This window comes from Balaenoptera ricei, chromosome 7 (assembly GCF_028023285.1).
Source record: "Balaenoptera ricei isolate mBalRic1 chromosome 7, mBalRic1.hap2, whole genome shotgun sequence".
In the NCBI taxonomy this organism is placed as follows: domain Eukaryota; kingdom Metazoa; phylum Chordata; class Mammalia; order Artiodactyla; family Balaenopteridae; genus Balaenoptera; species Balaenoptera ricei.
This window is the reverse complement of record NC_082645.1, coordinates 112628523-112648504: the sequence shown is the minus strand read 5'-3', so window position 1 is coordinate 112648504 and position 19982 is coordinate 112628523. Positions and strand designations below refer to the sequence as shown.

The window sequence follows — 19982 nt, the reverse complement described above, 5'->3', positions numbered from 1 at the left end:
GCTGGCGCTGATTGTTCGGATAGGTGTAGAAAGGACTGGGAACTTAAAGGAGTAGTTGTGGCGAGGGTCTAATGGCCCTCTGGAGTAGAGGGTCCACATTTATGAAATAACAGGAAATTTGGGCTGAAATTATTGAGGTTCTTAAATGGGAGATTAAGAAATTCGATTTAAATAGACATGTTGAAGTTATGGTAGATACATGAATAGGCAGTGACAACGTGAAAAGATATTTAATTTGTAAATGAACTGAAAAGAAAACTAAACGTGCTTTTAGATCTTATTTTTCTTTTTATGAAATTGCTTCCCTTTTTAGGACTGCATATAAGGGTCTTTGTGGTAAGTTTTGGGGCAATAAAAGCAGTGGAGGTCAAACTTCTTGTTCAGTTTCCCTGCTTAATAGTTTAAAAAGTTCTGTTCTGTAGGCAGGAGCTGGTTAAGTGTCTAAATGACTCCCACTGCCCCTCTGTTCAGTCACAGAATTCTTCCTTTAGTGGAAGCTGGCAGTCGCTTTCCCTTAACTCATTCAACTATTGTTTATTCAGAGATTTAAAAAAAGTCAGTACTGTTTAAGAATTAATACATGTTTTTTGTGAGTTACTCAGTTAGTTATTTGTCAAGTCTTATTTATAGGAAAACCTTTTGCTTAGTATCTGATCTAATGCACTAAAAAAATGTTTAAAACAAAAGCAAATTGTGGTTTAAGTTTTTACATATTTTTTAAAAGGTGCAAATTAATATTAATCAAGTTAAATATTTTAATAAAATATTTGCCTCGCACTCTGGTTGATGTCACAGTAGACTATTTGTTACCCCTTTTACTTTTACAAAAGTACGTACAACAGGATTTCAAACATGGGAAATCAGGTTACATGTGGCTGAAGGGAAAATAAAGCAAAAGAGAATATTTATTTGGGGGTCTGGTAGCCATAATATTTAGCTTTCTTTAGCAGCTTTTATTTCTAGTATGTTCTTGTAGACTTTGCTGTCTGTAGTTTGAATTAACTTGATTTTTCCTTATGTGGGGATAGCAGAGATGCTAGCTGTTAGTGCAAGTTTATGACATAAAATAATATGTTAAGGCTGTATAGTACAAAATTTGTGGGGTTTTGTGGACTTCAGAATAAAAACATTTGTGAAGTCTCTATTTTACTGCTGCAACAGGCAGTAGTGCTTATTTTTCTGCAAGACAGTCATGCAGCTTCCTAGTTTTTTCCTTTATCAAGCATGTATTTCCATTTCTTCTGCCCACCTAGGGAAAGCGGGTGGGTTAGTCTCCAGAGAAATTAGACCTAATCTCTGCCCTTCCATCTCAGATCAAAAAGTATTTGGGCCCTTCTCCCAGTAGATGGCAACAATTAGGCTCATTTTTGAGAAGATTCAGTAGTTCTTAACTTTGGGATCAGACCTGTTTGCTAATTATTTCTCAACTGTCATTAGGAATTTTAGTATTGATTTTCACATTTTGGCCTCAAAATACTTTTGTCAGAAAACTAGACTTTTAATTGCAGAGTTCATCTCTTCACCCTGCCTTTTGACAAGTTTTGCCCTTCCAGTTACTGCTATGAAGTAAGACTTGGGGAATTTCAGCCTTTGGTGTGGCACTGTAAGATAATCTGCTTCTGCCTCTTCTAACCAGCTAGTATTACTTTTCAGCTGCCTGGATATTAGGCCATGCCATTTTTTCCCCAGGTATCTTTCTCATTACACAAACTACTGAGAGGAATCACTGAAGAGATAACAAACCATCATTTGGGATCTTCGTTGTAGCACCTGTTTTAGGTGATATTCAATTTATTTTTTTTGCATCAGCTGAGGTTTTGGTAAACTTAATGTTTGCTGGAATTAGCAGCTTTTCTATCTCTTCTGTGGGCTGGGCCTTCTGCTTCACTCATGTGTTTACTTATATTCAGCATATTAATGCTTTGGTTTTTGTTACTAAAATTAAGAGGATTCATAATTGTGCAGTTAACTTGAGTTTACTATATTTAGAGAAAGTTAGAACTTTTTCAGGATACTTGCTGAGTTTACTTGAACATATAATGCTATAGTAAAGGATTTGGGAAGTTTCCATATTACTTAAGAGAGCTTTAAAATTAGGAATGGCTTAATCCATAGTTCTTTTAAGGAATGTGAAGCCGAGGATGATTTAGTAAAACTATAATTCTAAAAAATTCTGCAAGGATTTCTGTTTTGTTTTTTTTTTTTTTTAATCATTCAGGGCCACTTTGGACAGAGGCTCTGATTCTTTTTTTAAATTTTTTTTTTTTTTTTAAATTTTACTTATTTATTTATGGCTGTGTTGGGTCTTCGTTTCTGTGCGAGGGCTTTCTCTAGTTGCGGCAAGCGGGGACCACTCTTCATCGCGGTGCGCGGGCCTCTCATTATCGCGGCCTCTCTTGTTGCGGGGCACAGGCTCCAGACGCGCAGGCTCAGTAATTGTGGCTCACGGGCCCAGTTGCTCCGCGGCATGTGGGATCTTCCCAGACCAGGGCTCGAACCCGTGTCCCCTGCATTGGCAGGCGGATTCTCAACCACTGCGCCACCAGGGAAGCCCAGGATTTTTGTTTTAAGGGCTGGTATTAGCATCATGGTACAAGGGAAGAAATTATCTTGGTTTCAGCAACTGCTGCATTGATTTTTAAAGATGTTTCTTGACTTGAATTAGCAATACTCTCAAATCTAGAAAAACAACCATTTATGACATCTCTGTTCTCAGTGAAGTTAGTCTGAAGTTAGCAGTGGAGATAGAATTAATATATATGAATAATAAGCAAGTGGTATGCATTATTATAAGTAGTTTTGAACACTTATTATTTCAAGTCCTAGGTTAAGGTATGGGATGATGAAGATATACAAATGTGGTCCTTGACTTTGAGTTTATAGTCTCATTAGGGAGGGTGGTAAACTTGGGGACAAAATTAACCATAAAAACTCTTAAGCTGAATTCTGAGACATAACTCAGATGCCTCATCAGGTGACTAGCTGTTTGGAATAGAGAATATGGTAAAAATATTACCAAGATATTTCTCAGAATAGTCATGTTATCTGCATCCATGTATACTTGCCCACATAGAATTCTGAATTCAGTTCCTTGTTTTGTTACCCTTGTGATGTGACTTTCGCTGTAAGTGTGTTTAATATAGTCAGTAGTGATGTAAATCAGTCCAGTGGTATGGGAGATTAATGGCATACTAATAGTAAGGAAAGCCTTCATGAATAAAAGCTACAGCAACTAACCTCTATTGAATTCTTTCCTTGGTACAATGGTATTTTACATGGGTTAACAGAGTCTCTGGGGGTGGGGTGGGGTGGGGTGGGGTGGAGATGGATAGGTGAATGGGTGAACTGAAGAGTCGGACATTCTAGACAAAGAGTGTAATGAGGGCGAATGAGTCTGTATCAGAAGAGGATATAAATTTTCAGAAGTGGCAGAGGAGACTTAACTGTGCTAAGTAAATATATTCTGCATTCTGTTTATTTTAATGACTTCTTTGTCCCATATCTTTATATAAGGAAGATAGCCATATTCTTCCTATGCTTTGAGTATCCCTGGGTTATAACCCCAATTGGAATAACAGCAAAAATATAAATATAGTAGAAAATAAGATGGAAGTGTGACTCAATATCTGTGTATACATTTACGTGAATGTTTCTCCTTAAAGTTGGCATTTTTATCATGTAATTTTAATCAGTTTTCATAGAAAATTTTGCTTTTCCATGGCTACGCACATTTATATATTGTGAAGGAAGTGTCATTTAGAAAGAATATGGGCTTTGAGGCTAGACACTGTTTAAACAAGGTCCCCATATGCCAGCTGTGTGATCTTGGGCAAGTCATTTAAACTCTCTGAGGCTTAGTTTACTTGGGTATAAAATGGGTTGCTGTTAGGATCTTACATAAATAGTATATACTTGATAAATAGTAGCTGCTGCTATTTTTATTTATAGTGATAAAGAAAAAAATGTATGTTAATTTGACTATTTAGGGGAGGGTTTACACAATATCACCTTTCAGAACAGGGGTCAGCAAACATTTTTTGCAAGGCGCCAGATGGTGACTGTTTTTGGCCTTGCAGGTCAGCTCTTGTAGGGTGAGAGCAGCCATTGACCCTGTCCTCCTGAAACTTTACAAAGTGAAGTGGTTGGCCAGATTTGGCCTGTGGGCTGTAATTTGCCAACCTCTGCTCCAGAATATTACTTGCCGCTGTTTACTTTGTTCATAGGAATTTAAAATGCTATCTATATGTTTCAAAGATAACATGATAATGTCTAAGTGATAAAGGAGTTTAGGGTAAGTGGTTGAGAGCAAAGATTGGGATTCAGGACTTCCCTCGTGGTGCAGTGGTTAAGAATCCGCCTGCCAATGCAGGGGACACGGGTTCGAGCCCTGGTCCGGAAAGATTCCACATGCCTCAGAGCTACTAAGCCCGTGCTCCACAACTACTGAGCCTGCGCTCTAGAGCCCGCGAGCCACAACTGTTGAGCCAGCTGTTCCACAGCTCCTGAAGCCCGCGCGCCTAGAGCCCGTGCTCCGCAACAAGAGAAGCCACCGCAATGAAAAGCCTGCGCACTGCAACGAAGAGTAGCCCCTGCTCGCCACAACTAGAGAAAGCCTGCGCACAGCAACCAAGACCCAATGTAGCCAAAAATAATAAATAAAATTTTTTTTTTTTTTTTTAAAGATTAGGATTCAACTTAAATTTTGGCTCTAATGCTATTAGCAGTGTGACCTGCGGTAAGTCACTTCATTTTGTCTTCAGTTTCCCCACCTGTAAAATGGGAATAATAATACTAGGTTTGTTGTGAGGATTAAATTAGTTAATACGTAAAACTTTTAGAACAGTGCCTGGTACAGGATAAGTGCTCAGTGTGTTACCTGTTGTTAGTAACCATTCTTTTTGAGCAGAAGCATTTTTATTTTCCTTTCCTTTATTGATAACCTATCTAAAACAACAGGTTTGAGAAGAAAAGATGAATTTCTCTGAATCATCTTGGAATTACTTGAGTGACAGAGTTTTAGGCTTTGAAGGAGGAGATCAGTTGAGAGTGTTGGTAGACTCTGCAACAAGATGGACTTGGGTTCTGGTTTCCTAGTTTGACCTTGGGCAAGTTGCTTAATGTGTAAATTATAGAAAATACATAATTTACAGGATTCCTTTGAGGTTTTTTTTCATATTTATTTATTTTTGGCTGCATCACGTCTTCGTTGTGGCATGCGGGATCTTTTCGTTGCGGCGCACAGGCTTCTCTCTAGTTGCAGTGCACAGGCTCAGTAGTTGTGGCATGCGGGCTCTTTAGTTGTGGCACGTGGGCTTAGTTGCCTCGCGGCATGTGGGACCTTAGTTCCCCCACCAGGGGTTGAACCCACGTCCCCTGCATTGGAAGGTGGATTCTTAACCACTGGACCACCAGGGAAGTCCCTCCTTTGAGTTTTTAATGAAAGTGAAGTATTAAGCACACTGCCTAGTTCACAGCTAAGTAGTTATATTATTACATTTTTTTGATTAGGATATTGGCTCTTAGGAGGAATTTAATAGTAGCTTTTATTCTAATATTTCTTGTAAATGATGACTTTTTTTCACAGTTGTATTAATGTATAAAGTTACAGTTGACAGTGTAAATTTATTATTTTTAAGATGTTATAATTTTGGTGTTGAGTACATTTAATAGTTAAGATGAAACTTTAAAGATTGAAGGAAAAATATCCCTGAGCTGGTATTACAGTAAGTGTTTTGAAAAGCTTTTCGGGGGGCAGTTTCTTCTTTTGATCTAGGTGCACAGGTTTATAAAAATGTTATAAAAGTAGTGTAAGGAGTATCCCAAATTCCTTTTATCCACTCTCAAGTTGAAGGTTTTATTGTTGTTGTTGTTAGAAGATAAATTTGTTTTCAAACTTTTTAATCAAAAACTTTTTTTTTTTTTAAAAGAAGTAGATGTGGTAAAATCTACTGAAAAAAGGTCAATGTGGTGAACGCTTTTTTTTTTTCATGTGGCTCTTTACCAGTGGTTATTCACTTTTCATAGCGCTGTGAATGCGCTGGAACGTCTTGGTCCTGACTCTTGGCCATCACTGGTGAACATTATTATATGGAGTCTTAAGGTCCACATTGGCAGTTGGACATTCCTAAATATCCTGCTTTTTAAGGGACTTACTTGCTTTGCTTTGTTCAATGAGTGCCGCCCCGCTTCCCCGTCCTTACTAGTCGGTGGGCTTGGATGTGTTTAGACCCTACTCTCTCTAGCTTTATAGTGTTGAGTTGCAAAACTACTTGCTAGAATTGTGTATTAAGTGGGTAAGTTGAGAGTGAGGGCTTGTGTCATGTGGTTTTAAGAGTGATAATTCTTGTAGCGCAAAGGTATTTCAGTACTTTTCTTTTCAGTTGAGGGGATCAGTAAGGCCTTTTTAAAACAGATACTTTAAACCTCTGGCTTCTGATAATAGTAAAAAAAAAAAAAAAAAAAGTACCTTTATCTGAAGTAGGTAAGGGCCTGTTGTATACCAGGCAGACATATGCAAAACCTTTTGCCCTTAACTTTCTCGACATATCTTCTCTTCCTAAATGCCTAAAATTACTAATTTTAATCCTAAATTTCCTGAATTCCTAAATGTCTTTCCCTTTGCCTACCATTCCTTAGTAATGGCTCCTACTATCTGTACTTGCCTGCTTGAAGAGTCTTAGGTAAGAGGACTTAAATATTTTAAAAAATAAACTAATAAGTTTACAATAGTTTCAGATTTACAGAAAAGTTGCAAAGATGGTTACCCTACACTCCTCACCCAGTTTTTTTAAGATCTTCCATTACTGTGATATATTTGACTCAACTAATGAGCCAATACTGATACATTATTACTACTTACACTTTATTTGGACTTCGTTAGTTTTCTTTTTTTATAAATTTATTTATTCATTTATTTAATTTTTGGCTGCGTTGGGTCTTCGCTGCTGGTTCTCTCTAGTTGCTGAGAGCGGGGGCTACTCTTTGTTGCGGTGCGCAGGCTTCTCATTGAGGTGGCTTCTCTTGTTGGGAGCACGGGCTCTAGGCGCGCGGGCTTCAGTAGTTGTGGCACACGGGCTTCAGTAGTTGTGGCTCACGGGCTTAGTTGCTCCGCGGCATGTGGGATCTTCCCGGACCAGGGCTCAAACCCGTGTCCCCTGCATTGGCAGGCGGATTCTTAACCACTGCACCACCAGGGAAGCCTTGGACTTGCTTAGTTTTTACCTAATGTCTTTCTGTTCCAGGATCCCATCCAGGGTGCCACATTACGTTACATTTAGTGAGCAACTTTTAAAAACTCAGAATTTTTGAGGCATGTGTTTCTCATTATAAAGTACAAAGTGATAGTTAAAATCTGAATAAAGAAAAATACAAGAAAATTAAGTACCATACATAATCTTACCATCTTATATAAACATTTTTGTATTTTCTTCTAGCTTTTGTTTTAATAAAAATGGGTCCATATTATATGTTTCCCCGTGCTATTATGATGAACATTTTCCTATTTCATTATGAGTTCTTCATTAGTTTGCTTTGTATTTATTTGACTTAACCATAATTTATCCAATCTTCTAGTCCTTTGTTAGATTTTTTAAAAACTGTTACAAGGAATAGTTTTGTACCTAAAGCCATGTTTTAAATGGGGTGTCTTCCTCCCTTGTGTTTTGTATTAACTTGGGAAATGTTCTCGTATGTATGTGAGACGTGTGTGTGCTGTGGCAGTCCGTGGGAAGAGTTGGAAGGCTCCTCATGACTTTCAGGGTCCTGCGTGGGCTGGCTCTTGCCCACCTCTTTGACATCATCTCCTACTTCTTTCACCTTTTACTGGCTTTTCTTGTTGGCCTGTAGTGCTCTTGTAGATCTTACCTGGCTGTTTGTTGCCTCATGCATGAGGTCTTGGCTCAGATGTTACCCCTCAAAGAGACCTTACTTGGTCACCCTATCTATAGTAATTCATTTATCGGATAGGAACATTTCACTTGCAAGTACTAGAAAACATGACTAACAGCGTCTTAAACAGACTGGGGTTCATTTTTCCTCATACAGCATGGTTCAGCTGTACAGTGGTTCCAGCAAGGACCAGGCTCTGTGTGTTTTTCTGCTCTGCCTGCCTTAGCAAGTGGTTCTCTTGGACACCAGATAACTGTCATGGCTTGAAGTCATTGTGTCCATCTCATATTGGAGGCAGGAAGGAGAAGATGAGGTGAGGTGTTTTTTTTTTTTTTATACAGAAAGCAAAAGTATTCCTGGAGGATGCTTAGCGTACCTCACCATACCTCTTGCTGGGGAGAACTAGGCCGCACCTCTGGCAAATATAAAAAGGTAATGATATTTTTGTACAAAGGTAGGTTTAGACCACTGCCTTTTAAATTCTTTTGATCTGCAGTCCATGATAAGAAATGCCTTACTTTGCATCACCAGTGTATATGTAGATACATGTATGTAACTGAAATAAATTTCACAAATGATACTTAACCATTACACATGCTGCTATTTTCTATTCTCTACTTTGCTTAAAATTTCTGGTTATGACCTTTTAAGATGGAGGGTTCTTAACCTTTTTTGTGATGAGGACCCTTTAGCAATCTGAAGCTGTGGACTCCCCAAAGTAATATTTTTAAACTCATAAAGTGAATGCTGAAGACAAAACCCAAATACGTCAGAATGTTAAAATCTAGCTCTCAAACTGTTAAACTAGTTTGTTGTAGTGTAGTAATATGTTTCTTTATTAGCCCTTTCAATAACATGATCTAGCAGCTGTTCAAAGCAGTGATGAGTGTAAATGATATTTTGAGGTATCTGTAACAATTGTAATGTGATATGATAATATGTGTGACTTCTCTTAGTGCAAAGTCAAAGGTACTGCCAGTAATATTGTGGTTTGTTGCCTGCTCATGATAGAAGAAAAAGTTTTTCAGTTAGAGGTTGGTGAAATTATTTTTTTCAATCCACGTTTGTGAACTCCTGATTGTGAACCCCTGGTCTAAATTGCTTCCAAGGCGCTCATCTTGCAGTTTGAGGAAAATACAAATCATGGCTCATCCTCTAGGGCCAGGGGAGTAGCTTACTTCCTTGGAGAGGACGGGGTTTGTACCCCATGTAAGGCAGGGTTCTTTGAGCAGGGAGGAGAGGTGGGTCGGACGGGGTTTGGGTAGGGAGCGCTGTCTTCTTCCTCCTGACTGTAGTCTCCTCCTCCTCCTCCTCCTTTATTCTCCTGAGTGCTTGATTTTCTCACAGTACTATCTTATTTGCTCTTTGCCTGCCTTCCCTAGTAGAATATCAGTTCCGAGAGGGGAGAGACTGTCTTATTTACCCCTTTCTCCCAGGGCCTAAAACCTGTGAAGTAGGGTAATCAATAAATATTCGTTAAGTAAATGAGTAGCTGAATAAGACCCAGCACTCCCATATATCAGCTAACAAGACTGGGCCTGGATGTCCTCTAATTCTCCCCTCCGTCCCCCAAAACAGGTGCAACTGATGTAAAGGCTTAAAAGTGAGATCATTTATGTAAAGTCACTGCTATGAAGTGCTACGCAAATGAGATGGTTTTTTTTCCTTAATGGAAGATTGTAAAATGACTTGTGTTCATGTGGTTCCCCACCTTGCATTTTTAAAAGTGTGGGTATATCTCAGATGGTTTATAAACCAGGAGCAGAGATATTTTTAAAAATTAGTATAGGAGAAATAAAAAGAAAATTACTCTCTGTAAAGAATTGTAGTCTAAGGACATTAATCTAAATCTCCCTGGAGTTAACATTTCCCCCCCACCCCTTTAACCTTAAAGCAATCTGCTTTCTCTTCAGCGGGCGGTTTTTTTTCCGCTTTTTAAAGTGGGTTGACTTAAAATGCAGCAAACCTGATTAATGAAAGTGCTGAAAGAATTGGTTGCTATCATTAATTTTTTGTTTTAAGTTGGTGGTTAACCACACTTTATTTTAAAGTTTTCTTAAAACAATATTCCTGACTTATAAGACATATCAGTGCCTTTGCACGGTTAGAACATAAACATCTGTTGATAGAATACATTTTTTCTGGTCCTCATAACTGTCTTGAATATCTACTCCTCAATCTTCAGGCTTAGTTAAAAAGTTTAGTTAAAAGGTAATCTAGTAATTTCTTTTGGATCGCAGGGCTTTGTGAACCCTAGAAGAACTTCTTTGGGGACAGATACGTGATATTATCCCTGTTGGATTTATTGTTGTTTGCTTTAGAAAAAGTCATAGTGCTTAAATTCATTCAACATTCGGTATTGTGGAATTTAACAGTAAAATGTTTGTTAGTTCCTATGCAGACACTTCTGGTTTTCATTTTATTTTTATATTTTATGGACTGTGAAGTGAGAAGCTGTCATTTGTTTAGAATAGAGACTAGGAAGATGTGGTGTAAGTAGTAAGGAAATCAGATTATCAGTGAGGTTTAGTAACTGCCTTAGAAAATGCACTCTGCTGTATTTAGGAGTCTTTTCATTCTTAACAGATGATGATCATTTATCTTTAAAATGTCAGTTGGTTTACAGTACCTCCCAATACCTGTTGGGGGAAGAGTCTGGCGTATCACACTTTGTTGGCATATTTGAAGGTTTAAAAGCAACACATTCAAGGTTTTCCTTTTTATACAATACTTTGGAAGACAGGAAATATTTTCACAGCAAAGTAGTTTTTTTCTTTTTTAAGTGGCTTTATTGAGATATAATTCATATGCCAGGCAGTTCACCCATTTAAAGTGCATAATGTGTTTAATATTCTCAGAGTTGTGCAAGTATCACCACTGTCTAACTACAGAACATTTTCATCACTCCAAAAAGAAACCCTGGATTCTACACACTTTTAGGTTAAGTTTTAGAATTGACAATTCCATTGTGAGGTAGTGTCTTCCTGTTGGTTAAAATCTTAACCAGTCCCCTGCCCCCAGCCATCTTGCCCTGTTGTGTAGATGGAAACTACCTGTTACTTGGCTTTCTCCTCCTAGGAGGGCTCATCCCTTTTGGCAGTTTTGACTTACTGTTTCTACTTAAAATTGTTGTTATTTGAATTTAAACATTCTGTTAACTGGAAGGTAATGCTTATTTGTTAACTGTGATGACAGTGTCACTTGAAGAAGGCTGGATAGGAAATTGTTCTTGGAAGATGCCAAGTTCACTTCAGAACCAAACTCAGAGTGGTGTTTCTACTTGTCAGGGAGCAATTTACCAGTTCTTTTTGATATTGCACAGTTATAGAAGTCCACCTAACAGGTAGAAATAAAATTTGTGATTGGCTCTTACAAACGTCTATCCATTTTTTTTATTATTTAGAAGTTTATATGGAATGTTTTGTTTTAAAAGACCTGTTAGCACATTCTGCATTCTTATATTTGGTATGCAGTTTGGTTGGAAGCGTTTAGGTGTGAGTTGTGTGTTTGGGGTGTCTTTTGTCATTTTAATTGTTAGGGTGTTGTCAGGCTTTCCTCTCAGACCCATCTCCAGCTATTTGCTGTTCATTTGTTGTTCATTTGTTCATTCATTCATTCATTCATGCTCCTAGGCTTTTCTGAAGCAGTTTCTCTGTGTGGAAACACCCCTTTTGCATTCCATTCCTAATAGCTCCCTTCTGTCCTGGGCACATAACTTTTTATCCATAACAGTTTTCATATTTCCACCCCTGGGAGGTTTTTGGCTCCCTGAGGGCTTGGGTTGCTCTTGTGTAACAGTACTTAAGGTAGTAATCTATCATCTTTTACTCTAGTTGTTAACAGTTTGGTCTTCCATTGTTCTGAGCCTCTCAGAGTCCCTTTAAATCTTGCATGCATCCTACCAAAGTCCCCAACCTGCTCACCTCTGAGTTGTCTTTAAAAGAAGGCCAGGACTAGCTGATGTCTCAGCACAGCACATGATGGAATCTTCCGGAACCCCTTTGGCACTTCTGGTTTATTCTTTTTGGTTTTTGTGAATTTTTTTTCCCCCCCAGAAGAAACTTAACTGTCCTGTTTTACATCCTAGAGGTGTGGCAGTACTTTCTCTTTCTACCTCTCCCTCTAGTTTATTTTGGTTATTTTTCTATTTGTGAGTGAGAAATGATTGAGCATAGAAATTTGGTGGCTCTGGTTTTGTTCAGTTCTTTCTCTTGTCTAATACAAGTTTCATCTTCATATTTTTCTTCTTTTTAAAGTTTAATAAAGGGTGGGAAAAGAGTTACCAAATTTTAAGATTTCTTGATATTGATTTTAATGTATTCAGTAGTGCTATTTGGTTTTTCAGAGTGGAACCTTATTTTAGTGATACTGAATGTGTTATCACTTAAAAATGTTGATTTTTAAACATTTATATAACATACTACAAATGGAAAGTTATAAACTGGGTTTGATGGGTATGAATTTATCCTTTTAAAGGACAGTGTAATAGAAAATTGGTCCAAGAGTCAGGAGACTGCTAATCTGATTTTAAGCTTAGATACTTGAGCCTAGATGAATTTCCTTTGAGCCTCTCTTCTGTTAAATATGAGTAAATTTTTTCTTTCTATAATTCTGGGGTTGTTAGGATTTAAGAGAGAGGCCCATGTCAGAAGAATACAAAGTATTTGTATAGAACAACAATATACAAAGACTTAATAGTTTTGTCTTTGTTATTGGAGGAAATATTGAATCTCCACACACGAGTCAGGTTTTAAAGAGCAGCAGTGCCACAAATTTGGAGCATAAAAAATAAAGTAGGATGTGAAAAAATGCAGACTTTGATTGGACACGTTTGAGATCGATTACCCACATGTGTCTAATGAAATCTTTAAGGATGAAAACAGGCAGCTGGGCCTTAGGAACAAAGAACTGAAACCAACAATTCAGATACCTGTTACCTTTACTGTGGTATGTCTGCTTTATTTCTCTCTCTCTCTCAAGACTGTTTCCTAATGTGACTGTGTTAAGGATAGCCATTATAGTGCCAAGCTTTACACTTAACAACCAGGGTACCCAAAGAGTCTTGGGGAATGACTCTGGTTGATCCGTCATAGGTCATTTGCAGAGTATAAACCCTAGTTAACCTGTGGTCGGTGTTGTAGGATATGGGAACTTGTCACCTAGTGACGGCTTCCATAGGCTCTATGATATACAGTGGATAGAAGAGGCAGATGGTTTTATATATAGCATATTACAAACGGTTGTCTAATACAAGTAGTTTTCTTTTCATGCTAAGTTTTTATTTCAGTGTTATGCAAGTGCATAATTATAAATATTTGTTCAGTATAACAGTTGTGACATCCATAGGGAATTTCTTAGAGAAAACAAGACTACAAACACTTAATTGTACTTCCAACATCCAATGAAATGTCTTAATTTTGCAGAGTGCCATGGAGCTCTTTGGAGTTGTTATGTGCAGAAACTTTGAGAAATTTAAGGCAAGAAGATTTTGTAAAATGTGAATAGGCAAGATTTCAGGTGAACTTCGTGGGGGCAAGTGCAAGGTAATGAATTAGGGGAAAATCAGTCACAACAGTGCTGATGGGTAGGGAACTCTGGGTTAATTGCCATTTGGATGTTAAAAGTATTTACATAGTTGCTCTAGAAGTGTGCTTACTTTCCAACAGTGGGATTTTTTTTTTAGTTATCTTTTTTGTTATTGATTCCTTTTTTTTTCCCTTGACCTGACAACCCCTTTATTTTGATTTGATTTTTTATTTATAAAATACATTTGAATATTTATATTCATTTTTTTATATTCTATTTATTCTAATTCTCCATTGATTCTTTATAGTCTGCCTTTGTGCATCATTCTTTTTAAAAATTTTTATTGAAATATAGTTGATTTCTATTCATTGTGGTCAGAGAATGTGCTCAGTATGATTTCAGTTCAGTTGAATTTGTTGATTTACTTTATGAGGCCCAGAATATGAATAGTTTTTGTCAGTATTCTGCGTGCTTGAAAAGAATATGTATTTGCAGTTGTCCATTAATTCTGTGGATAACAGTGTTATTCAAGTTATCTGTCTCCTTATTTTTTGGTTGTCTTGTTGATATCAGAGAGAGAGGTGTTTTAAAATTCAGTCTGGATTAATGTATTTTAAAATTTTTGTTTTAAGGTTTTAAAAACTGATTAAGAATTGCTATCTTCCTGAATTGAACCTTTTATCATTATGAAGGTACCCTTTTTACCTCCAAATGATGTCTTTTTAAAAATTTATAAGGTCAAATTTTTTGATACTAATATAGCTACACCAGCTTTCTTTTGTCTAATGTTTGCATGATACTTTTCCGTCTTCTTCCTTTCTGTATCCTTGTGTTTAGATCTGTCTCTTGTAGTTGAAATGCTTTAAAAATCCAGTTTGATAATCTTAACTAGAGAGTGAGTTTTTACCATTTTTACCATTTTATTTTTTAATTTGTTGCTTCCATTTGAATTAATTATTTTTAATAGAGGTATGATTCTAGTTTTTGGTTATTTTAGAAACTAAAACAGTATATCTAACAAGGTCTGTAATTAGCTGGTACCTTTACTTCTTATGGAAAAGGCAAAGATTTAGAATAGTAACTCAGTTTACCAAGCGTCTCTTGACTTTAAAAATAACTATTTTACTTTAATCAGTTTTTAAAACCTAACTGAATGGTATAATTTTATAGAGTTGATATTCATTTACATTTATCTGTGTTTGTCACCTTTATTTCTTCTTATATCTCAGTACTGTGTTTGGGATCGCTTTTATTTGATCGCTGGTGGGAAAACTCTTACCAGTTTTTATCCGACACAAACTTCATTCTTAAAAGATAATTTCATTTGGTGTAGAATTCTCGATTGACACCTGTGTTTAGTGTGCTGAAGAAACTCTAATTCCACTGTTTTCTGGCTTCTATTGTTGCTGTCAAGAGGTCCACTGACAGTCTGTCAAAACATAAACACCTCTCCCGCCTCTTAGGCTTTAAAATTTTCTCTATTTTTGCTACTTTGTGGTTTCACTAAGACATGACTAGATGTAAACGTCTTTTTTTTCATCTTGTTTAGGATCATTTGGGCCCCTTGAATTTATGGGTTGGTCTCTTTCACTAGTTCTAGAAAATTCCCAGCCATTAAATGTTTAAGTCTGCCTCTGCCTTGTTTTCACTCTTGTACTTCTGAAATTCTGATTAAACATATGTCTGATCTTCTCACTTTGTCCTCTGTATATCTTCTTCATTTTTAATCTTTCAGCCTTTCTGTGCTGCAGTCTGCATAATTTCTTCTACTCTGTCTTATGCTTTGCTAACTTTCTTCTTTGTCTAATATGCTGCCAGACCTGTTTATTAAGCTTTATTTTATTTTTCATATTAGAAGTTCTGTTTGGTTCCTTTTCAAATCTGTCACTTTAATATTGTTTCCTTCAGCTTTTTCAAGTTTGTCCTTTTTATCTTTAAACATAGGGAACATTTATCTGTCGGACAGTTCTAAGATCTGAAATCTGTGTGACGGTTTCTCTTTTTTTTCCAAGTTCTTATTCATGGTGCTTTGTTTACTTTTGTGCTGTTCACTGTCTTTAGTTTATTTGTAGAGTTTTCCTGAGGCCTGGAATAAAGGTGCCTTTATCCAGAGAAGATGTATTTTACTTCCGTCAAGTATTTAATCATTGAAGCATTCAGACCTTGCTACCCAAGGTGTAGTCTTCTGACTGGCAAGGGAGCTTGTTAGAAATGCAGTACCTCAGGTCTCATATCTGTATTTTAATAAGAATCTGTATTTTTAAACAAGGTGCATAGGTGATTCTTAGGCATACTAAATATTGAGCAGCACTGCACTGAGAGTCATAAGATTTGAGATACCCTGGCTTGAAGTTTCTTAGGTCATCCAGATTATTCAAAATATGATTACAGATCTTGGCCAGACATGTACAGATTTTTAGATTTTAACTTCATGAATTGATAAAGACTAAAAAAAAGTTTGGAGTAAAATTAAGTTCTTGAGTATTTTGGGTTTGGAGAGTGGAGTGGGAAGAGCTTCAAGCAAAAGTGATCAACATCATTTGTCATTAGGGAAATATAAGTCAGAACAACAATGAAATACCACTACATACCCATCAGAAGGGCTAAAATGTGAAAAACTGAGAACACCATGTTTTGGCACGGTTATGGAGCAACTGGAACTTTTATACTTACTGTTAGGATTGTAAAATAGTGTAGCTGATTTGGAAAAAGGTCTGGTGATTTCTTTAAAACTTAATCGTAATCTTCCTGATGATGTGATTCTTCTCTTGGTATTTACTCAAGACAAATAAAAGCACATGTCCATGGAAAGGCTTGTAGACAGATGCTTGTACCAGCTTTATTCATAATGGCCAAAACCTAGAAACCATCCAGTGTCCATCAGTAGAAGAATGGATAAGCAATGTGATGCAATCATACAGTGGAATACTACTCAGCAATAAGAATGTACACACCGAACCACATGAATGACTCACATATCATTGCTGAGTCAAACAAGTTTTATACGAAAGAGTACATGTACTATGGTTCCATTTATAAGAAATTGTAGAACAAGTAAAACTAATCTCTGAGAAAAATCAGAACAGTGGTTTTAGAGTTGGGAGGAGAAGTACAGGGATTGACTGGGAGGAGCACAAGGAAATTTTTCTTGGGTGCTGTTCTATATCTTGATAAGGATTTAGGTTACACAGGTGTATGCATTTGTCAAAACTCATTGAATTTTATACTTAAGATTTGTCCATTTCACTGTATGTAAACTTAACTGAAAACATGAAACAAAATTTGAACACTAGTTAACAATACACACAAAGTGTAATGATGTCTGTAAGCTTACTTTGAAACGCATCAGAAAATACGTTGGCTCTTTGGCCAGGCAGACAGAGGGATGTATAGATGAGTAGATATGGATGCATATATACATATGTGATGAAGGAAATGTAACACACTGTTACTGGTAAAAGCTAGGTGATGGAATATGGGTATTTATCGAACAGCTCTCAAGTTTTTTTCTGTTTTGAAATTTTTCATCATAAACTTAGGAAGGTGGTAAGAAGTAAAGGAATTAAGATGGAAGGTTCAGGAGGGGACTGAATTTGTACAATTAGCCTGTTTTAAAAATTTTGTTCAAATTTGTGCCCATTTTAAGAATGGTAACTGTGGTCTTATTGATTTGATTGTGATTTTTTACTTATTTATTTTTTAATTAATCACATTATCTAGCTGAAAACATTTTGTTTTAGGCTAGAAAATTTGAGAAACACTGGTCCTTATCTCTTAGTATGCCAGAGACCCTTTGTAGCTCATCTTTATTGCTCTCTGTATCCACTTATACATACACATAAGTGAAAGATCCAGGGCTCAGTGTGGGAGAAAAACTTTTGTTAATATACCTTAATTTATGGGTCCACCTGGGTATTTGACTTTGTTTTCAACGTAGTCCATGTTTACATTATGTCTTAGCAATACTGGGTGAAATGTTTAAGGCACACTTAGTCAATACTTAAGATTTAGCAGAAGGCCTGAAGCTTTAAGTGGAGATGTTTTGTCTTGCCAGAATGGAGTGGTATAATAGCTGTTTAGCACCATGGCAAAGAGTTAGGTGAAGTGTTGAATTGATTATGCATCCTCTGAAGTTCACTGTTAAGTGGTTGTATCCCGTATTATTGGAAGACTGTGCCTGACTTCTCGTAATGTATGAGGAAGGAATTCTTCTTCTACACTCAGGAGCTCTGAAAACAGAACCAGTGGAAGATGTATAGGGTCATTGTGGCCACTTCTCAAGTGGGTGGGGGGTAGGGTTTTTCTTTTGTATCTTCACCTCTGAAAGGCATAATGTTTTCGTTGATAATCTCACACTGTGTTAGAGTTGGGAGACAAGGAATTTAAAGGATGAATTAATGAAATGTAGGTTGACACATTTAGGTCAAGGATGATTTGCTCTATATCCAGAAGCTTAATTTTTCTTGTTTCTAATAAAGGTGAAATCTCTATGGGCATATTTTTTTTTAAAAGCCAGGGGTGATGATTCTTTGAAAGCAAACAAAAGCAACAGTTTCTTCTTTCCAAAGATAATTACAGCGTATAATTGAGTGCTTATTCTTTTTATAAAAGACTTTTATTATGGGATATTTCAAACATACACAAAAATAGAATAGTATAAAGAACCTCAAGATACCCAAGACCCAGCTATGACACCATCAACTCACGGCCACTCTTTTTCACCCATACCTTTACCCCTACCCCAGTTATTTGGAAGCCAATTTTAGTTGTTATATGATCTGTAAATATTTCAGACTGCTTCTCTAAAACTTGAGAACTCTTTTTAAAGACATAAGCTAGTATCATGATCGTATAATAAAAAATAGACAGTTCCTTAACATTTGTAACTGTCGAGTCAGTGTTCATATTTTCCATACTTTTGTTTCTTTGATATCTCTTAAAGCTGAATATGTAGGTTCTGTCTTCCTTTTTTCCACCTGTAACTTGCTTACTATATTTTCTAAGTGTTTCAGTTAATTTTCATAACTTAATGAAATATACTTATCTTCCTTTTATAGTTGAGGAAACTAAGGCTTTGATAGATTAAGACATTTCTCTAAGTTAACATGGTTTCTGGTGGAGCCAGATTTTGAACTGACTCAAGACCTAGGTACTCTTTACCACTTCTCTTTACTGTAGACATTTAGGTATATTTTTTCAGAACATTTTTTCCTATGCATATACAAACAAATAACAATTTTCCCCCCTTCTTCTTTATTATCCTTCAGGTCTCAGCTTAAGATATCTCTTCAGAGAGGTATTACCTGGTGAGTCAACCTCAAGTAGCTTTTTTCTTCCCCCTTCCTTATTCTCTATACTTCCTGTTTTTCTCCTATTCCATCTTTCATAGCACTTACCACAATGTGCAAAAAGCTTGATTATTTTGTGTCTTCCCAGTTGAGCATAAGCTTCATCAAGGCAAAGATTATGCCTGTTGATGCCTGTCAGATAGGCTCCTAAATATTTATTGAAGAAATTAACAGTGTTCTGCCTTTCCTATCAGTGTAGTATTTACAAATCTACCTCTGTTTTTAAGGCCCTCTAAGCATGCCATAGAATTGCTACAGTGTGCTTAATTTAACCATTTCCCAACTAAGAACATTTGGATCTTCAGTTTTTTTCCTCTATGACGTACTGCAGCAAGCATCTTGATTACATATATTCTTGCAGACTTGTGCAAGTATTTCTTTAGGTTAGCTTCCTGGAAGTGGAATTGTGGATTCTAAGGACATTAGTGGCAGTTTTTAATTATGGGATATGGGGAGTCATGTAAAGTTTGCATAGGATTAGGTGATATGTAATGATAGAAAAAGTGTAACTGTGTCAGCTCTTAAACCTAGCTGATAATTAGAATAGTGTAAGGGGCTTTTGAATAATAGTTTGATTTTTCCTTACCCGCGTCCTGATAGGGTCCTGAAATCTGTATTAAAAACTTAATTTTGGGAATAACAACTTTTATATTTTTCCTGGCTATAGGTTTGTACATGTTTTGGCTCAGTATAGAGGCAGTCATTAGCACCTACTTATTTTTGGTAAAAATGCTACTATTTATAGAAATGTGAGGAACTGGTCATTAGAGTATGACATTCTAAATGTGTTTGTTTTTTTTTTTTAACTTTTGAAAAATATTTTGAGACTTTCTGAATTTAGACACAATCCCTATGACATACATGATCTTAAACAAAAATTTGGCACTGTACATTGTTCAACTTGCATTAAAGTAATGGTCTGTATCTTTTCTCCCCAACTTTGAGTTACATTTCATTGCTTTCTTTCTCTTGAGCCTTACCACAAACTTAGTCATATTTGTGGCTGAAAATTCTCCAGATTCTAACACTGTTAATGACAAGCTACATACCTGTTGTTTCCAAGAGTTTGTACCAATCTGTGATGATCACAATGTTGAAATAATTTTTGTTGCAAGGCAGGCATTCTTTCTAATACAAGCTATGTTAAAGAGATTAACCTCTGTGATTTCATTATTATGGTGGAGTACACAGCAGTGACAAGAACATGTATTGAAGAAAATA

General features: G+C 36.5%; 1 protein-coding gene across 21 annotated transcripts in view; it reads left to right on the top strand.

Annotated features, from left to right (window-relative positions):
- Positions 1–19982, top strand: part of TRIP12 (thyroid hormone receptor interactor 12) — a 145892-nt gene that overhangs the window by 7554 nt on the left and 118356 nt on the right. The window contains exon 2 of one of the 21 annotated variants that reach the window (XM_059928863.1): positions 18681–18719. The exons of the other annotated variants lie outside the window; for them this stretch is intronic. The gene's annotated coding sequence lies outside the window, so the exon portion shown is untranslated. The remainder of the gene's footprint in view (positions 1–18680; positions 18720–19982) is intronic. 21 annotated transcript variants of the gene reach the window in all.